Source organism: Xyrauchen texanus, chromosome 41, assembly GCF_025860055.1.
Source record: "Xyrauchen texanus isolate HMW12.3.18 chromosome 41, RBS_HiC_50CHRs, whole genome shotgun sequence".
NCBI lineage: Eukaryota > Metazoa > Chordata > Actinopteri > Cypriniformes > Catostomidae > Xyrauchen > Xyrauchen texanus.
In genome coordinates this window covers 34,170,913-34,180,034 of record NC_068316.1, presented here as the reverse complement: position 1 = coordinate 34,180,034, position 9,122 = coordinate 34,170,913, and the positions used below count along the sequence as shown (strand labels likewise).

The 9,122-nt window shown below is 40.2% G+C and overlaps 1 protein-coding gene across 3 annotated transcripts in view; it reads left to right on the top strand.

The window, feature by feature from the left end:
• The first annotated feature begins 972 nt into the window (after positions 1 to 972).
• Positions 973 to 9,122, top strand: part of mak (male germ cell-associated kinase) — a 66,905-nt gene continuing 58,755 nt past the window's right edge. For all 3 annotated transcript variants that reach the window (XM_052114313.1, XM_052114314.1, XM_052114315.1), the window contains exon 1: positions 973 to 1,116. The gene's annotated coding sequence lies outside the window, so the exon portion shown is untranslated. The remainder of the gene's footprint in view (positions 1,117 to 9,122) is intronic.

The following is a 9,122-nucleotide window of genomic DNA, read 5'->3' as shown; positions in this document are numbered from 1 at the left end:
CGTGTTCCATGAGAAGTAGAGCGCTACTGAACCTCTGAAAAAACAGCGAATCAGACACGCGCACTAGCTGCTTTTCTTTCATATTTTCTTCAAAATATATTCAAGTGTGTTTGTCCAAGTGCGAGACTGTGGCATTTATTTTCTTATGTCGCAAGTAAAAGATCAAATTTATATTGATTATGTGAAACTATTCATCTGTTTTGCCTTCTACTGACATTATCAGTAGACATTGTTTTTTCATTACTTTTTTCTGTCTTGCTTTCATGTGATCACGTCTTAATTTTCTGTTTTGTTCTCATGATATCAATATCGAGAATACACTTTTTGGTGCCTGCAGCACCTCATCACCTCACAGGCACAGCATCATCCTCTTCTGTTTATTGCAACAAGGCCTCTCTAGGTCAAGATGGATTTTATCTCAGTTTTATCTAGTGATTAGCAAGTCTGCTGACCTGCATCTCTGTAATAATCTGGTATCCATGGAGTAGTAATGGGAAAATTATTCTTTCTGAGGCAATGGGGCTTTCATGACTAATGCATTGAAATTGGGGTTGTTACACAAAGCTTTTGTACAGGTTCAAATTACTGCCATCTGGAGGTCAAAAAAAATGTAAGCCTCTGTGGCTGACAACGTTTTGAAGCAATCCAACTTTATATATATTTTGATGTTAAATGTCATTGTAAGCTTTTATGAAAGTTCAATAATAATAATAAAAAATAAAAATAAAAAAAGACTGCAGTGATTTACACGTAAGTCCTGATTCGAGAAAACAATATTTGTCATGCTGAGATCTTGAGAAAATTAAGTCATGATACCATGAAAACAAGTCAGAAAAAAATGATAAACCATGGACAAAACGGGCGTCAGTACTCAGTAGATATGATCACTTTCAAAGACGACTTGTAGGACTACAAGCCCCATCAACTGTCTGGCGTGTCCACGTGATTGTGGGTTTCCGGTTGGCAGTGTGTTGTTAGCTGTCGCGAATGTCGGTTGTCAGGGTGGAGATGAATCACACCTCTTTAACAGAGATAAACTCGCATGATTACTCTGCAAACACATTCATGTCTACACGCTAAGGAAACGACAAAAAGGGAGGAGTGCCATCACAACGGGTGAGTTTATACATAAACACTGGGTGAAATATAATGAGCACAACATTCAGTCATATAAACAAATGAAATGACATTTCACATGAATAATGATCAACAATATGCAATAATGAAGTTTATTCGATGTCTGTATTTAATATTTTGTTATAATATTCTGTTTATATTTGTTGAAATGCTAGTAAATAACCCCAAATCCTGATAGATTATGCTCAATGTTTAAATGCAGTGTCGAAACATACATTTTACATTTATTGACATGTTTATATGTGGATTTTCTGTTTTCCCATGTTATTTCACACGTGTTGAGCTTTTGAGTGACCTTGATGAGCATCTTAACTCCTTGTGTCCACTATAGATCCACTAATTCCCTTTAAACCAGATTACTGATGGAAAAAAACGCTCTGAACCTTTACGGGTTCTCATACAGAACGCTTTTAATGGGTTGCTTTGTATATCTGGGAATATCTTGTATATCTATTTGTAAACTATGGGGATTTTAAACTCAGTATAATGCTGTTATGTGTTGTTTATTGGTATGTTTGGCAGACATGATCTGCTTGATGACTGTAGTGTATTTAGGCTGAATGTTCTTGTACCTGACCTTCATTACATTATACATGGTGTCGTCCTGCCCCATTCAGAAGTCTCCTTTAAATGCCAAAAACCTGTCAAAAATAGGGATGTACTGATATTGGTATCAGAATCGGGCCCGATACCATGTTCATGTACTCCTACTTGTGCTTGTAAAAATTATCCCATACAAAAAAACGATACCATCTGACGTACAAATGTCATTACGTAAAACATTCAGCACACAAATTAAAATCATGTTATGTACTAGTGAGATTGTTTAACAGCAAAAGGTAATCAGATTTTTTTTCATTTGTTTTCGTTAATACTGTGAAGCTCTTTTGTGCAGCATTTTATTTTACCAAAAATAAAATTTGCTTATATATATATATATATATATATATATATATATATATATATATATATATTATTAAAAACTAGGCAAGCCCCTGGTGGTATGTAGTGGTAGCTTGCGAAAGGAAAAGTGGCACGCTCCTTCCCTCTAAAGTTCTAGGGTCTTCTCCTTAGGAAAATGAGAATAACCCTTGAGCCTCCCATCCTAGGGTTACAGGTCAGGGTTTAACCCCTATTACTTGTAATCCACGTAATCCAGTACTACCTGTTGCGTGAGAATCTCATCAATAGTTCTCTGAAGCCATTAACATGCGACTTGGTGAGTTGGGGCTTGTCTACCCAAGCATGTGAAGACTGGATCTGGCGGATTGTGCGGAAGTCACCACTCGATTGGTTACAATGGACATGAAGGGAAATGGAGCAACGTGCTGTGGAGCCCTGCAAATAAAGCTGATGGCCATCCAATGCATCTATTTCCATCCCGACATTGTCTTGCCACTGGACCAGATGGACTTAGACGAGAGATTGAGGTTGACGATATGTAACTCTTCACTTTAAAAATAATGACACCACAGTGCAAATCACTTTGTCATCCATCCCATTCAAGCCCTGTGGTGACATGCAAGCGACGAAGCAACAGGTGTTGGGTGCACTGGAAGTTGTAGCCGCAAACATGCACACAGGTGGCTCAGGCCATAGGGTTATTCTTCGTTATATCGGAGCAGCTGCGGAGTCACGGACCCCTTCAATGCGGTGAAAATCATCATTAAAAAAAAGACAAAGACTATCCCACAGTTGGCAGTTGGCACATACAGATACTGCTTTACAGAAATGACAGTAACAGCCCTGCTAGAACTTGCTAGGTATAAGATCGACATTGCAGCCCTAAGTGAGACATGGCTGGCTGGCGAAGGTGAGCTCTGTGAGAGAGGATCTGGCTACACGTTCTACTGGAGTGGGCGCAGCAGCGAGGAGAGACGTGAGGCTGGATACGGCTTTGCAGTGAAGACCTCACTGGTCGGCAAGTTGGCATGACCACCAAAGGGGGTGAATGATAGGAAGATGAAAATGAATCTACCCTTGTGCCAAGGTCGTAAGCATCTCACCTTCATCAGTGCCTACGCACCAACAATGACCCAATGCCGATGAAGTCAAGGGGAAGTTCTATGAAAAGCTGTACTCCCACAAGAGCTGTACTCCCACATCCTTGGTGACTTCAATGCAAGAGTTTGCACTGATAGCAAAACCTGGGAAGGAATCATTGGACAGCATGGGGTTGGCACATGCAACAGCAATGGTCTTTTCCTGCTCCAGACCTGCGCATAGCATGGACTTCTGATCACCAACACAACCTTCTGCATCCCAACATGCAACAGGATGTCATGGATAGAGGTCGACCGATATTGTTTTTTTCAGGCCGATGCCGATCTTTTGAAATCCGGGTCGGCCGATGGCCAATTAATGCTGCCACTTTATTTTGGCCGCTATGTGCTTGTATTTAACCTCTTATTTGAACCTTTTATTTGAAAGATAAAATGTAACAAATGATTACTTAAGATAATACATTTATTGAACACTTGACCAATCTGCACTTGTACACTTAAATTAAAAATGTATAATGTAAAAACATATTGTATAAATAATGTATAACAAATATATTAAATAAACAAAGCAGGTGTTACAAACTGCTCCGAGACACGAAGGTTGAGATCCAAATGCAGCTTTAATTAAGGGACAATCCAGACACGTAATCCAATATTCAGAGCATCAGAACATAGAAGCACAGGCATAACTAGGGATGGGTATTGTTAAGGTTTTAATGGTATTACTGTCTTACCGATACTGCTTATCGATCCGGTACTTCAACGGTATTCTTAACGGTTCTTTTTGTTATATATATATTAAACAAAGATAAACGTTATATAGGCACAGTGATTTAATTTCAGGAAGGTCTACTAACATTACTGTTCAGGTGTGGTCTAAAAAGAAATCTAATAAAGTAATCAATTGTAAAATAACACTGCATAGTTTATCATAGATAGATTAATGCAGAAGTTATTCAAGAGCTGTAAGTGATTTTCTCTTCGCCTTTTGTTGTTTGATTCGCAGTAATGGCTCAATCATCAGCATGTTCATTAGACAGCTTCCCCTTTAAGACTGAGTCTAATAGGCTCCTGATGCGCCATATTTTCTCCCAACTATTACCATAACTACGTCCATTTAAGACGTAAACTTTGTTTAAGTGAATCTCCAAGCCGGTCGTTTTGACATATTTTTGTGTATAGTTGATCGTTTAGACACGCACATGAAACCCAAAGTAGCCTATACTTTGCTGGTCTCGTTGCAGTCTGTATTGGAGCGCGCGCCGCCTTGGGAATGGTATCTCTTGCGCTCTTTTTATTATTAAACGCGTACAGTAGCAACAGTAGCTAGACTGCATTTTACAACAATCACCGATCGTGCTGATTCTGACGTTAAGTTTGAGTTTTAGGGAGAAACGTCAGTGCACCGCTGTGAAGGGAAGGAAGTTGTGCTAGACAGAATGCGGCTTATGTATAAATATTATTTTTATAATCTTAGGAAGGTGAAATCTAAAATAAAATCAGACTAATATCACAGATCTAAACCAGGCTACGTTTGAATGTTTAGTTCTGTCACTCATTATGCAGGGCTTGTGTTGTGCTCGCTGTGCGCAAGATCTCTCTCTCTCTCTCTCTCTCTGTCTCTCTCTCTCTCTGACTGCGAATACCTAAATTGCATCACAGACAAATGGTTTCATAGAATTATTATACATAGAAATGGCTGGCGAGATAAAATAACTTTCTCTTTATAGCAATAATAAATGTATTTTCTTAATTTCTCCAGTACCGACAGCAGAACCGATAACGTCCGAGCTTACCAAAGCCAGTCCTTCACTAGCCTATACTGCGTTGGTATCTTTTTTTATTACTTATTTCTCTGCATTGAGTGACAACCCTTTCAAATATAAGACACACAAACAGAACAAATAAAAGTTTCAGATTCACTGTCTGTAATTGCAAAATTCTTGCTTACTTATTGTGACATGATAGCAACCCTTCTGCTGTGATAGCGTAACTTCAACTACGCTATCAATATCCAAAGTAGCCAAACGTCATGTCGCGCTTTTTCTCGAAGTTGGCAGTAACATATCAAAAGTTTTTAATTAAATAAAACTATATAAAGAAGTTATACAAATTTAATCCTTACCGTTTTCTCCAAGGAACTTAGCTCCTTCCTCATTATGCTGGAAAATGACTCTGGGGCAGTGTGCGTCCAACACGTGTTCCACAACAACACTAAGCTGCCAACAGATGCGCCTGCCTAATAATCGGCTTGATATACTTGGATATTGGCCATGGCCGATTATGTTAAAAAAATCGGCAGATTAATCGGTCGTCCTCTAGTCATGGATGCACCCTCGCTCAAAGCACTGGCATCTCATTGACTATGTCATCGTCAGGAAGAAAGACAGGCAGGATATGCGGGTGACAAATCTTTGTGTGGTGCTGAAATATGAACATCCACATTCAACCCAAGCATTGCCCCCAGAAAACAAAGGCCCCTCGATGATTGAACTTCATCAAACTAAAGATTGCTACCATTAGCCAGTCCTTGGCCAACACTCTGGGAGAGCGTCTGTAAACCACCTCCCTGTACAGTGAGGACCTGGAAGCTAGTTGAGAAGCCCTGCGTGATGTTGTCTACAGAACTGTTACAGAGATCCTGGGGCACTTCACCAGACACAACAAGGACTGGTTTGACAAAAACTGCACAGAGCTCAAACAGCTGCTGGAGGAAAAACATCATGTCTACAGAGCCTGTCTCAGTGACTCAACACCCACCTCCAAGAAGGATGCCTTAAGCAACATAAGAAAATCAGTCCAGCAGAAGCTGCGACAGATGCAGGACTCCTGGCTGTGTACAAAGGCAGATGAGATTCAAGGATGTCGCAGACAGGTGCGACATGAAGAACTTCTACAAAGCACTGAAAGAGGTCTATGTACCCACCTTCTCCTCAGTTCAGATGGAACTATACTGATCACTGACAAGGAGAAAATACTGGAGAGATGGGTGGAACATTTCAACAGCATTCTAAATCGTCCATAAGCAGTCAACATTGAGGCAATAGGTCGGCTGCCGCAGGTACCAGTCAACACAGCCCTAGATGACCCTCCTACCTTTTGAAGAACTGCAAAAGGCGATCCATCTTCTGTCCAGTGGCAAAGCACCAGATTTGTACGCCATTCCAGCTGAGGTCTACAAGGAAAGTTGCACTGCCCTGATTGAGAAACTTCATCAGCTCTAACTGGTCATGAGGCAGCAAATGAAGATCTCCCAGGATTTCACGGATGCTTCCATCATTCACCTGTACAAGCGCAAATGTCTGTATAACTAAGTAACGAAGCAACAGGTGTTGGATGCACTGGAAGTTGTAGACTATGACAAGACTATGACAGACTATGACAAGACTATGACAGACATCTTCAGAGACTTGCTCTTTGCTGATACTGTGCCCTCGACTCTGCCTCAGAAGCTGACAGTCAACATAGCTGGACAAGTTCTCTGAAGCCTGCACTAACATCGGTCTTACCATCAATACAACAAAGACCGAAGTGATGCACCAGCCAGCCACTGGAAAGCAGTACGTGGAACCCAGCATCTCTGTCAATGGCCAAAGCCTGAGAGCAGTGGACAAGTTCACCTATCTTGGAAGCACTTTGTCCCGCTGTGTCCTGATAGATGATGAAATCAGAGGATAGCAAAGGCCAGTGCAACCTTCGGGAAACTGCGTGATAACGTATGGAACAGAAGGGGTATCAGTATTCGGACAAAGCTGATGGTGTACCAGGAAATCGTCCTACCCACGCTGCTGTGAGACATGGACAGTCTACCAGCGCCGTGCCAAAAACTCAACCAGACAGAATTTGTGCCTGAGACTTTATGCAGTTCTTTTAATTAAGTAATTTTCTGTGTAATTTCATAAAAAATCTGAGGCTTTTTATTTGTTGATTTATAGTATTGATTTAGTTTCTATACCGAGGTACCAGTGCTGGTATCATACCAAAGCCAATATTTTTATATTATAATATTCAGTCTTGATTTGGCTAAATCAATCAATTGGCCAATGTCATAAAAATTCACCCCAAAACAAAATATGGTCAAAAAAATCAAGATATTCATAACCAGTGACTTCCTAAAAACACATTCAAGGAGGAAAAAAGAAAATACATTATCAATGTCAATGCTTGGGTCTCTACAGGTTAACACTTTAAGCTTGGATGGGCCCCCGAGAAAGAAAACGACACAAAATAGGGATCGTTTGAAGCTTAGAAGCTCTTCTTTCCAGTGCTTGCAGACATTATGACCAAAACAGAACAAGTGCTTTGAAATTTGCAGACAAATCAGAAGTGTTCTGTTTTGATAATTTATTAAAAAAATTGCACCGTACATATTATTGCCATCATTACAAAAATTAAACTCTAGGCCTGGATATCTCAGCGAGCATTGATGCTGACTACCACCCTGGAGTCGCGAGTTCAAATTCAGGGTGTGCTGAGTGACTCAGGGTGTGCTGAGTGACTCCTGCCAGGTCTCCTAATCAACCAAATTGGCCAGGTTGCTAGGGATGGGGTAACCTCCTCGTGGTTGTGATTAGTGGTTCTCGCTCTCAATGGGGCGCATGGTAAGTTGTCTGTGGATTGCAGAGAGTAGCATGATCCTCCACATACTGTGAGTCTCTTCGGTGTCATGCACAATGAGCCACATGATGAGATAAGCGGATTTGATTGTCTCAGAAGTGGAGGCAACTGAGACTGCCACCTGGATTGAGGTGAGTAACCATGCCACCACGAGGACCTACTAAGTAGTGGGAATTGGGCAATCCAAATTGGGAGAAAATTGGATAAAAAAGAACATTAAACTCGTCATATAGACATGTCACATGTTGTTGGAAAGCTCTCAAAGAGTAAAATGCAACCAGACTACTTGTTTTACCCACAGACAAAAATATAGTGAGTAATAGCTAAGTATATGTCTTTGACAATTATGTTTCACGTGAACGGGTGTTTCTTATAAGCTGCATTTTCGCTTATAACTCAATAAAAATAAACAGAACATAAAATATGACATACCATTACTTAAGATGTGGCGATTATCTTTTCACACAAGGTTATCGGATGCATAGATCATTAGATAATCCACACAAAGCACAATGTTACATATGGTCACCAGGAGATGTCGGCAGGTAAAAATCAATAAAGCAAAAATATTCAACGTCCCTCTGCAGGGGGGTTTACGATATAATTGGATATCACAATATTTTTAAACGATTATCGAGTCAATATTTTGTACATATTGCCCAATCCTAGAGCAGAGTGCGAGGTGGTGCTATATGAAGTTTAATTGAGCTTGAAATCATGATTGCACCTAGAGACTGCATTGGCAAGCTGTACAGTGAAAAAGGAGTTTTATTTTGGTCTGTTATCACACAAAATCAACTGGATTACTTCAGAACACACTGATTAAACCACTGGGGTCTCATTTTATGCTGACTTTGTGCTTTTTGGAGGTTTTGGAGTTCTTATCACCATTCACTTGCATTGTATGGACATACAGAGCTGAGATATTCTTCTAAAAATCTTTGTTTGTCTTCTGCAAAAGAAAGTCATACACATCTTCGATGGCTTGAGGGCAAGTAAATGGTGAGAGAATTACAATTTTTGGGTGAACTAACCCTTTAATATTGCTTATTAGGGTTACTGTGGAACATGTGGAAAGCCTGGAACTTTCCCATTGAGAAGCCCTACTGAGATTGCACCCGTGTGTTTGTGCGTGCGTGCGTGCGTTTGTGCGTGCGTACTGGCTGACTCATTTGCCCATAAGACAACATATGAGTCAACATATGAGATGGCATTTCTTAATATGTCAAAGGCCAAAATACAACACTGAGAAGCTTCACTGTGTACCTCAAGGGTTTTATTTGTAGATGTTTGATTGGAGGTATTTGCATCGTAGAGATTTCTTGAAATCATTTAACACAAAATGATTACTAATGGTTGACCGAT